At 40.8% G+C, this 18,678-nt stretch overlaps 2 long non-coding RNA genes across 2 annotated transcripts; both read left to right on the top strand.

Moving 5' to 3' along the window:
- Positions 1-277: 277 nt before the first annotated feature.
- Positions 278-1,595, top strand: LOC116048693. The gene is made up of 3 exons (XR_004104720.2): positions 278-299; positions 526-663; positions 1,132-1,595. It is a non-coding gene; the product is annotated as an uncharacterized LOC116048693 (long non-coding RNA).
- A 15,012-nt stretch (positions 1,596-16,607) lies between these two features.
- On the top strand, positions 16,608-17,596 carry LOC116048645. Its single transcript, XR_004104712.1, has 3 exons — positions 16,608-16,987; positions 17,076-17,269; positions 17,453-17,596. It is a non-coding gene; the product is annotated as an uncharacterized LOC116048645 (long non-coding RNA).
- The last annotated feature ends 1,082 nt before the right edge of the window (positions 17,597-18,678 follow it).

Here is an 18,678-nt window from a genome sequence, read left to right as displayed (position 1 = left end):
ACAGGAAGATATTTAGTTTATAGATGTAGGGTAACATAGATTCTGTCCCAAGAAAACCAATATCTCGGGTGGGGGAGGGGGTAAGCGTGACGTGGGCGGTACACTATCTCATAACACAGGTTATTAAAATGTAACTATCTCCCAAAAAATACCCGACTTGTGATATTCAGTCACAGTAAACTTTTCAGACTTTGAGGCCTGAGTGCCAGCCATAACAGCCAAGGTGGTAGAAGCTTTGGGCCAGGAGGAGACAGTCGTCCTAATTGACAACCATGGCAAAACAAAAGAAGACGGGAAAGGTACTTTAACAATCCAAGTGCAACACAGTGTTTGATAAAATATAAACTGGATGTGCCGCCTTTATGCTGCTTTGGTGTTAGTCTAATCATTGAAAAATAAGTTCCTTCAGGTCGAAGCAAGACCAAAGTACCTTGTTGGGACATATTTTCCAATAATGCCTGCCATTCTATACATTATCCCTTACTAATATTATGTATATATCCTCCATATATGTATTGTTTTCAGTCGAAATGAGGACACACATGATGAACTGCGAGAAAACCTGGAGGTGGTGTCCAGCACTCTAAAAAACTTTACAACCCGGTGACACCACCGCTGAGTTGGAGCCAGATAGACGTCATAAAGAGCGCCTTATCTGTACAGGTATGTACCGGTAATACATACAAGAAAGTCCTAACAAAATTGAATAGTTTGGTTCCAAAATGCTATATCCTCCATTTTAATTTATTTTTATTAATCATTTTTAATTTTTATTTTAGTGGAACTGTAATTGACTAATTGTTATTTGATTTATCTTTACTCAATCAAAATAACACAACTGCAATTTTAATGATATTACCTAAAATACAGATGACTTATTGTTTTCAAAAATGGAGATACAGCGGTTTGGAACCAAACTCTTCATCCTGCAGCGTTGCTGATAATTCTTTTAACATATGACAACATTAACAGCTAATGTTGTAAATGGGAATCATATTCTATATCAGAACATGCATTACTGATATATACTGTATAGTGACCAATACTCAGGAACATCTTTCAAAGATGTGAAATAAGATGTGTTGTTGAATAGTAATTAATTCTACTTTTTACACTTTATCCAAATTGTAGATCTGATGAAGGACCCCGTTTTTGCCGAGTGCTGCAGAAGCCTCCTGGGCTGCAGGGATTGTGTGGATCAATGGAAGCAAAACCAAGGGTACTGCCCAAAGTGTAGAGGGCCGGCCTTTGACGTTCACGGGCACTCTGTGGTGGGCCTGGATGAGGCACTAGCTGCACTGCAGTTTCTTCTGTCTTAATCAGTTTATACATTATATGTGATGTTCTTTTAACATATGACAACATTAACAGCTAATGTTGTAAATGGGAATCATATGCTATATCAGAACATGCATTACTGATACATACTGTATAGTGACCAATACTCAGGAACATCTTTCAAAGATGTGAAATAAGAGGTGTTGTTGAATAGTAATTACTTTTTACACAAAATATGTAGGGCCAGCCATTCACGGTCACGTTTGACGTTCATGGGCACTCTGTGGTGGGCCTGGATGAGGCACTAGCTGCACTGCAGCTTCTTCTTCTTCTTCTTCTTCTTCTTCTTCTACATTAGTTATCTCGCTTATTACTTGCAGAAATTAAAACAAAATGTACTTCTAACATTGTATCTGTTACTGTTTAATATTTTTTTCAGCTGAACAAATAAATACAAATATTCCTTTTGGCTCACTTGTTCGGTTCACTTGTTTACCATAAACAACACCGTATAATATGTTGCAGCTAAAAAGTGGCTATAACTTGAGAGGACTTGCAGCTCTCAGATTTCATTGACTTGCAAATCAAGGTTAGAGGACAAGGTTGACTTTGTGGATTATTTTGTTCCCTTTCTCTGTTTGGACAGACACAGACAAATGCATTTTTCAGTTGGTGGAATTGTTGGGTGGTTTAGACCAGGGGTGTCAAACTCAACTTCACTAAGGGTCACACTGGAAAATAATCACATCAAGGGACAGACATGTAGTTTATTGACATATTATTTTGAAAAAAGTAAAATATCTTTGACTGTATTATTGTCGACATAAAGCCCAAAAAAAGTAACTTAGCCATCATAGAGTTTGGCAAATCAAGCAAAAATAATAATTTTAAAAGCAGGCTACCACACAGCCGACTAACAGCAACCTGTTTCACAGCCTGAATATGAAAACGTTCTGCTGTCTCAAAGTCGGAAAATCTGTCAAATTCTGTGTGTCAGGTAATTACAGTTTGAAAACAGTTTCCCGTCTTTTTGGTTTGGCGCACAACTAGGCGGGCCAAAATGTATTGTGAACCTAAACTGCAGGCCGGATCAAAATCTGCGAGGGGCCGGGTTTGGCCCACGGGCTTTGAGTTTGACACGTGGTTTAGACTGAGAATTGTTTTCTGTACAAGAAAGGGACTGAAAGACAAACCAAGTAGTGGTTCTCATGCAAAGCAGAGACAATAAACAACATCTCCTCTGAAATAATATGATTTGATGCCAACATTTTCCCTGAACATCATCATGATGCCACATATAAGCTGACATAAGAGGACCATTCTCCTTTACATGTATCTCTCAGTTATATTTAAAAGACAGAAAAGGGCATCATTGAAATAACTAAAGTCTTTGTTGACGACACGGTCAAAAATAACTGATGTGTCAATAGGCAACTGCAAAATCGTCTTCCTCTGCTCGAAACGGGTCCACACCAAAGATCGGCTCCCTGGTGAGTGAGGATCCAAAGTCCTGCTCATACCTGTCTGCCACAACAGTTGCACTGGGTAGAAGGTCCTCAGATATTTTTGCTGGACATCCTCCTGCAGCTAGGACATTAGGTATTCCTCGGCCTAATAAAGGACAAAAAAAGGCAAGTTTTTTTTTTTTTTTAATTCATTCACGTGTTCTTGGCATACCTGGAATCCTATGTGCATTCCATGTCTGCACAACCCTGTTTACGCCAATCTGGCTTAATTGGCCCACAAAGTTTGAGACACAGAATTTTACGGTGTTGTCCTGCATGCTAATGGCCTCTTGGTCAACCAACAGCACTAAGGCCTCCTTTAGAGGGTAGTTGACTCTTTGGTTGATTTCCGGCCAAATCCGTTCCACTCTTAAGTTCTGTTATGAACATGACATGTAGGGAAATTAAGTGAAGAGGCTGAGATGCAGCTCAATTCTAGCTCAGTTGCAGGCTACAAGAAGCAGATTTTATTTTATTTTTCTAAATGACATCACCAGGTAGGTTATCAGGTTGGAACTAAAATGTTGCCTTGAATTAGTAACAGAATTACACTTGCCGGTTGAGATTATGTCTGTACCCAGACAGGATTTCCTGCATGTACAGTGATAAATAAAACTCCTTCCCATGGTCAACCCTCACTTGGTCCCACATCCCGTGGGTCAATACTAGAGGTTGACCGATTAGTCGGCCGGCCGATTAATCGGCCGATTTTTGGCTTTTTTTTTACATAATCGGCATCGGCCAATTAAGCCGATTAAGCCGATTAATAGGCAGGCGCATCTGTGGGCAGCCTAGTGTTAAAAACATGAATAGGCGACATTTTTTACAGCATACCCAGACCAGCTGCCTTCAGGCCCTCCCCTCGTGAATTCTTGCCGTGTGTCTCGCACAGCCACTTCAGGTTCAGACGCTACCGTTAGTAGTAGCATGTTGCTGGTGTTCTTGCCTTGGGATTAACTGTACTAATAAAACCGTACAAAACACTGCGGCCACGCTGCTGTGGAAGCTCCCCGAATATCATTTATCAGAGTCTGGTTGTTACCCCTGTCCGTGGCAGTCTCATCCACTCCTATAACGGAGCTAACTGGAGCTAGCTAACCGCTAACGGAGCTAACCGCTAATGGAGCTAATCGTTGCTAACAGAGCCTTCAGTTCTCCGTGCCTGTATCCATTAATGGACTCGAGCACGAATAAAACCCTTAATTTTATTAAATTGGCTGGATGAGTTTTAAATTACAACTAAGAGTTGTTTGAATGACAGAAATGTGCTCAGATAAGATCCTAATGAGGTCAACAGGACATGTAGGCTAACAGTAGGATCCCCAAAACACAGATAAAACACTTCAACAAATGAACAATGATCTAACAAACAAGGTGAACAAGAACTGACTTTAGATAGCCCTAGTCTGATGTGATTCAACAGGAGTTAGGAGGAAATAGTGTTGAAATTAATAATATGTCACTTTCTGTGAAGCAGAAGTTTAATAAATGCTGATAAGAGCACTAAACTTTATTTTTTCATTTAAAAGTTTATTTGACAAAGTTTATTTTCTTCTTACCTGTTTCGTTTATTTAATATATTTTTCATACATTATTTATACAATATACAGTATGTTTTTACATTATACATTTTTAATTGAAGTATACAAGTGTAGCTTGGTGAAGTGTTCAATGAATGTTTTTGTTGAGAAATTCTGTGTATATTAGTGTTACATTTTATCTTTTAAATAGAGGTTTAAAAACAAGCACATATCAGCCAAATATCGGCCAAAATAAATCGGCAGCATTAATCGGCCATCGGCTGACCCTGATTTCTAAAGATCGGCATCGGCATCGGCCAGAGAAAAACCATATCGGTCGACCTCTAGTCAATACTGCATGTCTGAAAAGTAATAATGTGCATCAATATATAGCCTATGACACGTCCAGATGGTGGTATTGAAGTACAATGAATCACACTAAATGAAATGTTGAGCATCTTGCACAGAGACATTCACTTGGATGAGCCTTACAAGACAGTATGGCAATATAATTTGCTTTCAGGTTGCCTACTCACTTGTACACTTCATCATATATGCATAAGTTGTTTTTCACTGGCATGGTAGAATTTGCCACAATTTTGCTACTGTAGCCATCCACTGCAACTACATGTGTCACACCAAACATTCCCAGCTTTTCGTTCTGGTCCATATGCAGTTTATGACCAATGTTTTCAGCGTGGTAGGGGATAGGGTTCAGATTACGGGCACCCTTTATAACAAAGAGGAAGTTAAGATATAGGCCTCCACTTCAATAAGATTTTAAAAATGTTAATTTCCAAACCTATAACGTTACTTACGTTTCTTCGCATTTCGTTATATGGCTGGCTTCGGTAAAGTTAGACAGAAATTGGCAGATTCGCAAGATTCGCGTGTTTGCGGTTCAATAGATCTTAAAAGAAACATGTTACTTACACATTGTGTAAGTAACATGTTTCAACAGGCAGCTCTATCTAACTGTAGTAAGTTAGACAACAAGCTACAACCCGGTTTTTATCCGAAAGAACCGTCTACATATGCATCCCTGTGAGCGTTCTGCTTTCAGCCGAGCGTCTAGGGACCGTCTACAAAGTGCAAAACCGAAAGTGGATACAAAGAAAAAAATTCAACAGCTTCACTGTTATTGAGCCTAGTGCTTCCAAATTCACTCCACACATATAGGGCCTCCCTCTGAACATACTACACCCACTAATTTTTGAAAATCTGGCTCTGCCTATTTTTAATGAATTTTTATTGGGGAAAAATTCAATGGCTTCACTGTTATTGAGCCTAGTGCTTCCAAATTCATTCCACACATATAGGGCCTCCCTCTGAATATATTACACCCGCTAATCTTTGAAAATCTGGCTCTGCCTATTTTTAATGAATTTTTATTGGGGAAAAATTCAACGGCTTCACTGTTATTGAGTCTAGTGCTTCCAAATTTACTCCACACATATAGGGCCTCCCTCCGAACATACTACACCCGCTAATTTTTGAAAATCTGGCTCTGCCTATTTTTGAGAAATTTTTATTGGGAAAAAATTCAATACCGTCATTGCTATTGAGTCTACTGCTTCCAAAATCACTCCACACATCTAGGGCCTCCCTATGAACATACTACACCTGCTAATTTTTTAAAAGCTGGCTCTGCCTATTTTTGAGAAATTTTTATTGGGGAAAAAATTCAATACCGTCAATGCTATTGAGCCTAGCGCTTCCAAATTCACCCCAACATCTATGGCCTCCCTCTGAACATACTACACCCGCTAATTTTTGAAAATCTGGCTCAGCCTATTTTTTATGAATTGTTATTGTGAAAAAAATCAATACCGTCAATGTTACTGAGTCTAGCTCTTCCAGAATCACTCCACACATCTAGGGCCTCCCTATCAACATACTACTCCCACACTTTTTTGGATAGCTGGCTCAGCCTATTTGTAATATATTTATATTGGAAAAAAATTCAATAGCTTCACTGTTATTGATTCTAGTGCCTCCCAAATCACTCCACATATACAAAGCCCCCTGCTGGTTGTACTACAGCACTTAATTTAAAAAAATAGGCACATCATTTTGGGGAATATTTTGGCGAAAAACCTTTAATATACAGTATGTGTGGATTCAGTGTGGAACCAAGGGGATAAGCTTCGCTTCAGAGCTCGAACCTCCTATGGCGCCATTTTGATGCTACAAAGCGATCACCCGGCGTTAGCATTCCATTGACTGCCATTCATTTTGACGTCACTTTGACAGTGAATAACTTCATCTGAAGCATTTAAAGACTTTATTTGTCCATTGTTTATTTCTAAAGAAACACGACAATGTATAAAAGGCTCAATTAACTTGTACCTCACGTTATGGCTCCGTAGCAGACGTTTTTGTAAAAATAGGCTAACGATTGTGTCATAACCACGCGACTTACTGTCGCATAGTAGAGGAATTACCGTATAGTACAGGAGAAGCTTGCAGGCAGTTTCAACTTACATTAGCTGTTTAAGTTTAATTACTAATGTTAACTAGCATTTTAATTAACAATAATTTGCCTGTGTCCATGTTATCTCCTTACATATACCTACGCTCTCCATCTCTGCAAGATTCGGAATGATTGAGATTTCTCTTGGCACAGCTACCAGAAGACTTACAACTTTCAGACAGGTTGCTCACGTCACATTTACGTCGTCTCTCTCAGTTGGAGGCTGCGCAGTAACGCTCAGCGCTCACCGGAAAAGTGCTTCTAATGGCCTTCACTGGTCTCTGTCCAGAGCAACAGGATCTGTTGGTCCATTCTTATATACTGTCTATGTGTGGAACCTGCACAAGATTGTTTCACATGCAGTGCCTTGGAGTGAGGGCAGCACAAATACCAAACAAAAAAATTACCCCTTGGGATTGTGTGTTGTGTAACAGCCCTAGCTAAAGAGGCTGTAGGTGAGTTTGGGGTTTTGGTCTGGATAACTAAAGGATCCAAAATTTCAACTACTGCCACGATGGTAATTGTACACAAACTGCATATAAGGGAACAGTAACCCCACGCAGAAAAATAAACAAGAGCTAGACAATTTGTATTTAATGTGTTTTTCCATTATTCGCATTATTAATACAGATCTGATCTTTCTGTGTGAAAATTAACATTGTGGATGTGTTCATTATGAATGAATGTGATATTGACTTTATTTTGTTCTAATAATAATAATGTATACTTTATTATTATAATGTATAATTTATTAATCCCATAAGGGGAAATTCCAATGTTTTCACTCTGTTGTTATTACACACGGGTCTGAATTACACACACACACACACTCAGTACCTATACATGCACTAATTGAGAGATGAGTGAGGGGGCTGACCATGGAAAGGCACCCCGAGCAGTTTGGGGTTCGCTGCCTTGCTCAAGGGCACCTTGGCAGTCCGTATGGGGACTTGAACCAGCGACCCTCCGGTTCCCAACCCAACTCCATACAGACTGAGCAACTGCCATTCTGCCACCTTTTTTGTTTATATGTACTGTATATATTTGTTTTTACACTAAGTTTTTGTTGTAGTACAACTACCTTCTCTGGAGTATTTTGTCAGACATTTCTCTATGTAATTATAACATTTCTTGAGATAAATATACAAAAAAATTATTTTAGTTAGTATTTTTGAAAAGTAATCATCATAGTTCAACTATTAGGTGAGCAGTTATAGTGAGGTAAGTATGGAAACACTTCTCTTTGTAATAATTAAAGTATTACATGTTTTTAGCAATCCTTAAAATTATGCATATGATTATTTTTGAAAACTACATGTTGTAGTACAACCAGCAGGGGTTGGTTATATGTGTGTAGAAGTTTTGGAGACATGACTCTTTGTTTATATTACATATATTAAAAGTTTTTGGCAAAAAATATTCCCCAAAATGATGCATATATGCCTATTTTTAAAAGGTAAGTGCTGTAGTACAACCAGCAGGGGGCTTTGTATGTGTGGAGTGGTTTGGGAAGCACTAGAAATAATAACAGTGAAGCTATTGAATTTTTTTCCAATATAAATATATTATAAATAGGCTCAGCCAGCTATCCAAAAAAGTGCGGGAGTAGTATGTTGATAGGGAGGCCCTAGATGTGTGGAGTGATTCTGGAAGAGCTAGACTCAATAACACTGACGGTATTGATTTTTTTCACAATAACAATTCCTAACAAATAGGCTGAGCCAGCTTTTCAAAAATTAGCAGGTGTAGTATGTTCATAGGGAGGCCCTAGATGTGTGGAGTAAATTTGGAAGCAGTAGGCTCAATAGCATTGACGGTATTGAATTTTTTTCCCAATAAAAATATATTATAAATAGGCAGAGCCAAAATTTCAAAGATTTGCGGGTGCAGTATGTTCAGAGGGAGGCCATAGATGTGTGGAGCAATTTTGGAAGAACTAGACTCAATAGCATTGACGGTATTGAATTTTTTAACAATAAAAATTCATTAAAAATAGGCTGAGCCAGATTTTGAAAAAGTGGTGGGTGTAGTATGTTGATAGGGATGCCCTAGATGGGTGTAGAGATTCTGAAAGAGCTAGACTCCATAGCATTGACGGTATTGAATTTTTTAACACTAAAAATTCATTAAAAATAGGCTGAGCCAGCTTTTGAAAAAGTGGCAGGTGTAGTATGTTCAGAGGGGGGCCCTAGATGTGTGGAGAAAATTGGAAGCACTAGGCTCAATAACAGTGAAGCTGTTGAATTTCTTTCTTTGTATCCACTTTCGGTTTTGCACTTTGTAGACGGTCCCTTGACGCTCGGCTGAAAGCAAAACGCTCACAGGGATGCATTGTATTTATCCACATATGTAGACGGTTCTTTCGGATAAAAACCGGGTTGTAGCTTGTTGTCTACCGTACTATGGTTAGATAGAGCTGCCTATTGTGTAAGTAACACATTTCTTTTAAGATCTATTTGCTCCGTGCACAATATGGCAACCGCTGACGTTCGAAGTTGAGTGTGTGGGCCAGTACTTCCGGTGAAAACTTCCGGTGATCTGACAGCGAGAGCGGGAGACAGCGAGAGTGAGAGACAACAGCGACCGAGTTCCATTACCAGAGAGATAATTTTTCACAATTAATAATAAATGAGTGTTTTTAGGATTCAAGAGAGGCGACTTGCCTTTCAGAGGGTGACAGCCTCAGCACTTCATTGTTGTGTGCCGTTATGTACCGTTTCATCACGTTACAACAAAGAAGTTAGCTTTCATGTATTCCCTGTTGCAGAAGATCTGGAGGGATGACTTCAAACCGACCAAAAACACCCGGATCTATAGTCGGCATTTTAAGAAGACTGATTTTAATGTGACTGCCGGGGGGTTGAGGAGGCTGAAGAAGGGAGCTGTACCAGTTTACTTGTCTTGGAATGGGTACAAACTACCTGCGCCCAGACTGAGCGTCTGGGAACGGCGTCCGCGGGCCGAGAGTCCCGCACCAGAGTCAGACTCGGACTCGGAGATGGAGACCGAAATGGCTCGAGATCACGACTACTGTGTAGTCCCTCAAGCAGGAGCGAGGGCGAGTAATTTGGCCGACGAGAACGAAGCTCTACGTCGCCAGATTAAGGAACTACAACAACAGTTGGAAGTCCTGCAACTTCGCCAGCGTTTTGGGATAGAGCGCCTGTCTGCATCAGATGAGGATGTGCGCTTTAATACCAGGTTTGCGTCCTACAGGAGTTTCATGGCATTTTGGAGATTAATTGAACCTGCTGTGATCCACAAGATGGTGCGCATAACCAGCGCCAAGACAGCCTCTGCCAGCATCAGCACAGTCCATCACCCAACAACAACGGTAGGTAACAAATGTGGTAACATGACGTGCATAGAGTTGTAGCTAGGCCTAATGTAACTATGAAATTGGATACGAACTGTTTTATTTCGTAATTGCCCCTTTTGGTTTGTGGAGTTAACTACATCTAACTAAAAATAAAAGCCAACCAGCTGATGTTGGTATTATTTTCTGATTTATACTTTTTAATAACAATGTCAAGGTAACTAAACAGTGACTTTTGTTTTTCTATCTCAACAGAAACTGAGACCCATTGACGAGTTTCTGCCGTTCCTGATTAGAGCCTGGATTGGGCCGAATTTTTCCGTCCGAACCCGGCCGGAGCCCGACAGAGCCGTGACTGAACCCGGCCCGAGCCCGTCAGGCATTATGATATTTATGTCCGAGCCCGACCCAGTTAAAATCTCGTTTTTTTTTTTTCTCATACTAATGACACATGTACGTTTGTTTGTGTGGAAAGCCCGCTTTTATTAAGCAACTGGAAGGCATTCGAAAATGTCAACAGATGAGCGCATCAGCGCACACGGGGGAATAAGCGCACGTTAATAAGCTGTTTAATTTAAAATTTTCAATGTGTTAACCTTTCCTGCTTGCTTCGATTCCGACCGTGATCAGAAAACCAGGGGAGACTCGTTACCTCCAGGGCCGACGTTATGTAACGTCGGGGTTAAAATCCCGTTTCTGGTGAGCAGATGAATGAACTTGGTTTTCAGTCTGGGGTTTATCTCAGACACCGCACACACTGTGTACAAAACTTAAACTTATTCCACCAACTCTGCTCCAGTCGCATCTACACGTCTGCTTCCTCTTTTCTCTATCTCTCTTCTGCCCACTACACACACACACACTGAGCTCTCTTAAAGGAGCCACAGCACCATTTTACAACAAATGCCTTATCACGCTGATGTAACCGAGCCCGGCCCGAACCCGACCATCATTTCAAAATATCTGTCCGAACCCGGCCCGGCCCGTCGGGTACCGTCGGGACCCATCGGGACCCGTCGGGCTCGGGTCGGGTATCCATGCCTTATTCCTGATGTACCTGTCAGTGGGTTTTCCTCTCAGGGACCTTGCAGAGAGGTTCAGCATTCACCGCACTACTGCAAGTCGGATCATCTCCACATGGACTCATTTCCTGTACTGCCTGCTGGGAAGCAAGCGCCTTTGGATTCCTCCAGAGACAGTGAGAGCTCACCTGCCACCTGAGTTTGCAGCTTTTTCTGATACACAGGTGGTCCTTGATTGTACAGAGATATTCTGTCAGACGCCATCCTCTCTGATCCTTCAGAGTGAGGTTTTCTCTACCTACAAATCACACACTACATTCAAGGCCATGATTGGCATGGCACCCCACGGTGCTGTCACCTTTGTGTCTGGACTGTATGCAGGCTCTATGAGTGATCGCGAGATCTTCAAGCTGTCCGGGATTGTAAAGCTGCTGAAGCCAGGTATGGCGATCATGGTAGACAAAGGGTTTGTTGTGGACAACCTTGCTCCTTGTAAGGTGTACCGGCCTGCCTTTCTCAGCAACAAACAACAAATGAGTCGAGAGGATGTCAGACAGACACAGTCAATTGCACGTCTGAGAGTGCATGTGGAGAGGTGTATAAGGAGAGTGAAAGAGAACAAACTGTTCGACAAGGACATACCACTGTCTATATGCGGGAACATTGATGAATTGTTCAGTGTGGCCTGCTTCCTGGTCAATTATCAGAATGGGCCGTTAGTGAAGGCATGGGCAACTCAGCAATGAATTAGTTTTCTTGACTGCTAAACGACAGTGGGCACAACTGAAGCCACATGTGCAAAACTCTAACTACAATCTGCAATACCAACAGTCACCTGAACTAAACAGTTCACATCACCTGCAAAACTCATTCACAGCAACACAACTCACATCTCAAAACAGGCTCAGTGCAGCCAAACACTATGAACAATCCTCACTGAGATAACACACACTGTCACTCAGAACAGTTCTCACTGAGATAACACACACTGTCATTCAGAACACACTGAGACACACACAGTGTCACTCAGAACAGTCCTCACTGAATAACACACACTGTCACTCAGAACACACTGAGAATAAAAACTGGCATCAAACACCAATACAGAAATCACAAACTTTTCATCTTTACAGTTTGAGTGACTTCACACTACTCAATAGTTTCTTTAAAGAAAAGATATAGATTTTATAATATACCAATTTCTACGTAAGGTAAACCAGAAGGAATGACAATCAGCAGTTTGCTTCAATATAGTATTTTGTCTCTAGTAATGTATGGAATTACTGGAAAGGTAAGGAAAACAGTAACAAAGAATAGTGTGACTAATGCTGCCTCTCTCCAGCATCATGTGGCACGTTTTCTTCATCACATTGGATGTCTGCATCATCTCTAAATACTAATGAATGTTGTGTTTCCAGTGCTTTCTGTTTCTTAGAACATGTAGAATTTAATAAGGAAATATTGAACAACACTTATTCAATGATCCACTTAACAATCCACATAGCTTTTTACACTCAGACTCTCAATTCATTCAAGTACAAAAGGTATGGTCTCAGGTCAATTGTAGGTCTGCATTAGTGACATTGGCTTTGGTTTTGTAGAGGTTTATTAAACTGAACAATGAAATCTCAACACCTATTGAACAATTATCACTTCAGGTTTTGTATAGATTTGTAAAGATGAACAATAAAACCTAATATTAGTTCAGGCTTTGTATAGATTTGTAAAGATGAACAATAAAACCAGAACAAGAACGTTTATCAACTGATTGAAACAGAACTAATTGAATGAACCATTGATTTTTAAAAGATCAGATCAAGTATGAACAATAAAACCAGAACAAGAACATTTATCAACTGATTGAAACAGAACTAATTGAATGAACCATTGATTTTTAAAAGATCAGATCAAGTAATGATAGAAAAAGAAATAATCCCCCCTCTCCCTTATCCCTAGCGACCTCCGCATCCTTATAAATTATTTGTACAAGAAGGTCCTCCTCTGCAAAAACCACAAAATCGCACCACTGCATTCCGGTGATAAGCAGCTGGCCTTGCACCTGCCAATAGTAACTGTGGCCCGGCTTCAGGCACAAGGTGCCACTCTTCATGTGCAGGTACCCGCAGTCCACATAGCTCTTCACATTAGGGCACTTCACCTCCACCAGCCCGAATGGTGGTGCCTCCGTCGGATCAAAAACGACACCATCTGGAGAGGATCCGAGCCAGGCAGCATCTGGATGGATGACAAATCCTGATGGCCAGTAGTTGATGTTTTTAATGTGGGCATATTCCTGAATAGCTACTGGCTCCAGTGCCAGCCCCCTCTTCATCAAGGCTGGCTGAACCCCACCTTTGCGGATGCGTTCTGCAAGGTTCTCTGCAGAGCTGTGACCTCGGACATGGCACACCTTCCAGAACCTGGAGGAGGTGAGCCTCATCTTCCTCAGGCTGTGCCACTCTGCGCTGCCACTCTGTTCCCTCATGGCCATCTTGATGGATCTTGCCATGTCGAAAGTGATGTTAAGCGACATTACATTTAGGTGTTGTTGGTGAGTGCACACAAAGGAACATGTGGTTGGGTCCAGCCTGTGACCATCTAACGGCAGGGGTGGTGGAGGGGGTGCGTCTGGGTGGTGGATGATTACCCTACTCACTGGCACTGGGTGCTGGTATGAAATGGGGCTGCCTTCTTGAACAGTCCCAAAGGCTGAATCGACGAGGGGGACATCACTACTTATAGAGAGTGTTGTAATTAGCAGTAATAATTAATTATTACTGCTTTGTAGCGCTTGTTCCTTTGAAAACAGTTATGTCATAATTAGAAAAAAACAAAAGAATAACTCAAAACAAAAATAATCTGACAATGACTGCAGAATACATTATTACTTGACAGTGAATATTACCTTACACCATCAGCAGCTGTGTACTGTCTTGACTTGGGCTTTGTTGAGATGAAGACCATGTTACTCACTCTGCCTGGTTTCACAGTTTGGGTAGAGTTTATATCCAATTTCAAAAATAAATGAAACCTTAACAATTTGTAACTAGCCTAAGTTCGTAAGTACTTACCAGTCGTCGTGGTTTATGCCATTGCTGCTCAGTGCAGCTGAGGACAGGCGGTACCGCTTTCAGTTGCAACGTAGAGTACTTTGTGGTCTGATACAGTAGTGCAACACTGTGGTTGCAGAGAGCGGTTCCAGCTACACAGGAGCACTCAGCCATAGCAATTTGAATTGGTGAGCTGTCCTCAAAAGTAATCTATGAATAAAACATGATTTTAGTATTACAATTAGACTAAGTCATTAGATAACAACTATAAAAAAAAACACTAAAGATGAGAGGTGAGAGCAGGCTAACCGTTCAAGCAAATAGTAGCTGTATGATTTAGGGCTGTGCAATTAATCAAAATTTAATTGTGATTATGATTTCGGCTCCCAATGATCACAAAAACAGAATAATCGAGAAAAAAAATAATTTAGCTCATTACGTTTTGTAAGTAAACTCTAATTTTCTCTTGTGTTCTGAATGAAAAAAATAAAGGTTAAATAGGAAAAAGTATTAAGGCAAAGTTGTAATTTTTTACTGTTGATTTATTTAACTTTTTCCACTGTTTTTAAGTTCAATAATTGCACCCTAGTATGATTCATTAGGCTACCAGAACAACCAAAACATATAAGCCTGCCTCACTAATCTCTTAAAATATTTTCTTGAAGTTATAATACAGTTAGAACAACAGTGTTAGTAAAGCGTTGAACAGGTTAGTATAGCCTAGATTGAGGGTACAAAATCAGCTCTTACCTCACACTGACTAATGTACCCATCATGAACAGGCCTACTTAAACTTATTACTTACTTAAACTTATGCTCCAAAGAACGGGAGCAGTAACAACCAGTTGCTGGGGTGTCCATGAAAGTATAGTTCAGGTTTAAGTCAAATAAACAGACTTAAGTTTTATTATTGTTTTTCTACATCCACATCACTATCTATAGTCACAAAAATACCCCAGAATCTGACTTGAACTGGTTAAACACGTTTTCCTCCCTACTCTGAGGTCGTGAGGCTTTTCATGCTTCCTCATGGACCTATGACATACAGCCCTGACGGTCACCCTCCCTGCAGGGTCTTTGTTTGATACTGTGGGAATTCAACATCATGAATGTAATGTTAGACAAAACACACTGGACTTCTTTTCAACACAGTACAGTCGATCTAACAACCTGATGAACGGACAAGGGCGGTAAATAATCTTGATCGCGGCCATTGGTGAGTGGTTGCGCTACTTGTCTCTAGTTTTCTGAACCAATACATTACAACACTAACCAAAAATAAATACTCAAACCACTATTCGGTAGGCCCACCTCTGACAATCTCATACTAATCCTAAATTGACAGCTGTCGAAACGTAGTATTCGATAGCGATAGGTTATGTTTTCTCTGCGCCCAAACTAAACAAATCTAAAATATCTACAGGACAACGGACCTAAATGTTAGCTACATAGCTACTGCTAGCTAGTTAGCGATACCACAATGTGAATGTGTTTTGCGGTAAATTTCAAACCTACCTTCATAGTTGTCAATAAAACTTGAAAGGTACATCTTGTACCCCTTTTCCCGTTTACTCCGGGGGGCAGAGCATCCCTTTCGTACGAGTATGTGGACGTCTGATATGGTTAGCTTGGGCAGGTCTTGGAGACATCTTTTGTAAAACATCGCCATCTTACCGGAAGTATACACCCACACACTCGAGGGAGCGGAAGTAGAACGGAAGTAGAGTCTTGCACCGAGCGAACTGAACCGCAAACACGTGAATCTTGCGAATCTGCCAATTTCTAACTTGGCCTTACAAAAGTCACGGGCACTGTTTTCTACTGAATTCTCGTTTTAATTATATAAAGATGAGAAAGTGAGGGCTACAATATGCATGTGTGTGTGTGAATTCGAGACCAAATGCGTGTCTCATAGCAACTGATAAAGTTGATGTAGGGGGCTGCATCGAGATGGCTAGCAAGCGAGAACATGTCAAATACCCCAAAACCAGCCTTAATAATAATTCAACAAAATAGCCACAAAGTAAAGAATACATACCTGGTTGATTGCAGACATAACTGCTAACTCCAACTCCTCGTTTGAGATAACGTTCCTCCTCCTTAAATTGTGCTCTGCGCAAAACCGCCTCACGGTCATGACCGAGGCACCGACGCGCTATAGGGCGGTGGATATTTGTTCGTGTGTTTTCCCACTCTCAAATAATTTGTGTATGTACTCTGTGTACATCTCTAGAGCCATCCTTTATCGCTAGCTTCTAGCTACTGAAATAATTGCTGTGTGCAGTCTGGTAACGTTAACGTTAGTCTAGAGTGGCCCGCAAAATTACAAATCCCACCCCAAGACACGAAGCAGCTTGATTGGTTGGGGTTAGGCATTTGACCTCAAGTGGTTAAGGTTAGGATAGCCGATTGACATTTGCCATTGACTGTATGAAATAGTAGCCTATGAGACACACGCATTTGGTCTCGAACTCACACACACATGCATATTGTAGCCCTCACTTTCTCGTCTTTATATGATTACATTTAGACGAGAATTCAGTAGAAAACAGTGCCCGTGACTTTTGTAAGGCCAAGTTAGCTAGACGCTAACCCCCCTCACACAGCCACCCACACAGTAGCTAGGCCTACCTTGATTGTTCTGATTCACTGAATGCCATAGAATATCAATCTACAGTTAATCTACTTCAACAGACGGGTTCATCCTTTGGCCGAAAATTTATGACAGGGTACCTGTCCACGATTGGTGTGCATGCAGGAGAAACAAGAGTTGGGAACATTTTAAGAGACGTTCGTCAGCCATATAACGAAATGCGAAGAAACGTAAGTAACGTTATAGGTTTGGAAATTAACATTTTAAAAAACTTATTGAAGTGGAGGCCTACATCTTAACTTACTCTTTGTTATAAAGGGTGCCCGTAATCTGAACCCCATCCCCTACCACGCTGAAAACATGGGTCATAAACTGTATATGGACCAGAATGAAAAGCTGGGAATGTTTGGTGTGACACATGTAGTTGCAGTGGATGGCTACAGTAGCAGAATTGTGGCAAATTCTACCATGCCAGTGAAAAACAACTTATGCATATATGATGAAGTGTACAAGTGAGTAAGCAACCTGAAAGCAAATTATATTGCTATACTGTCTTGTAAGGCTCATCCAAGTGAATGTCTCTGTGCTAGATGCTCAACATTTAATTTAGTGTGATTCATTGTACTTCAATACCACCATCTGGACGTGTCATAGTCTGGCACGGCTATTTATTGATGCACATTATTACTTTTCAGACGTGCAGTATTGACCCACGGGATGTGGGACCAAGTGAGGGTTGACCATGGGAAGGAGTTTTATTTATCACTGTACATGCAGGAAATCCTGTCTGAGCACAGACATAATCTCAACCGGCAGCCCTACATCCAGTCCACATCGTCCATGGCAAGTGTAATTCTGTTACTAATTCAAAGCAACAGTCTGTGCATTTTAGTTCCAACCTCATAACCTACCTGGTGATGTCATTTAGAAATAATAATTATTTATTAATTTAAATAATTTACTAGTAAATGTTGTAGAGTCATAGAAAACCAACAGACCCAGTCATGACATGCATGCTGCTCATTCTGTGTAATTGAATCTGTAATTGAAAGGGCATGTTCAAAATAATAGCAGTGTTGTGTTCAATTAGTGAGGTGATTGATTCTGTGAAGAAACAGGTGTCAATTATGGCCCATATTTAAGGAAGGAAGGAAGCAAATGTTGTGCATGCTGGTTATAGTGCATTTCACACTGAAATACTCAGCAAAATGGGTCGTTTCAGACATTGCTCTGAGGAACAGGGGACTTTGATAAAAAAGTTGATTGGAGAGGGGAAAATATATAAAGAAGTGCAGAAAATTACAGGCTGCTCAGCCAAAATGATTTCAAATGCCTTGAAATGGCATCCAAAGCCTGAACGACGTGGGAAAAAATGGTCAACTACCATTCGAATGGATCAAAGAATAGCCAAAATGGCAAAGGCTCAACCAATGATCAGCTCCAGGAAAATCAAAGACTTAAAGTTACCTGTGAGTACTGTTAGGATCAGAAGAAGGCTATGTGAAGCAAAGCTATCAGCTAGAAGTCCCTGCAGGTCCCATTGCTGAAAAAAAGACATGTACTGAATAGGTTGAAATTTGCCAAAATACACATTGACTGGCCAAAGGAGAAATGGCGCAACATTCTGTGGACTGATGAGAGCAAAATTGTTCTTTTTGGGTCTAGGGGCCACAGACAGTTTGTCCGACGACCCCCATGCACTGAATTCAAGCCACAGTACACTGTGAAGACAGTAAAGCATGGTGGTGCAAAAATCATGTTATGGGGCTGTTTCTCATACTGTGGTGTTGGGCCTATTTATCGCATACCAGGGATCATGGATCAGTTTCAATACATCAAAATCCTTGAAGAGGTCATGTTGCCTTATGCTGAAGAGGAAATGCCTTTGAAATGGGTTTTTCAGCAAGACAATGACCCAAAA

Source organism: Sander lucioperca, chromosome 7 (assembly GCF_008315115.2).
Source record: "Sander lucioperca isolate FBNREF2018 chromosome 7, SLUC_FBN_1.2, whole genome shotgun sequence".
NCBI lineage: Eukaryota > Metazoa > Chordata > Actinopteri > Perciformes > Percidae > Sander > Sander lucioperca.
The sequence above is the reverse complement of the archived record's forward strand: the minus strand, read 5'-3'. Positions and strand labels throughout refer to the sequence as shown.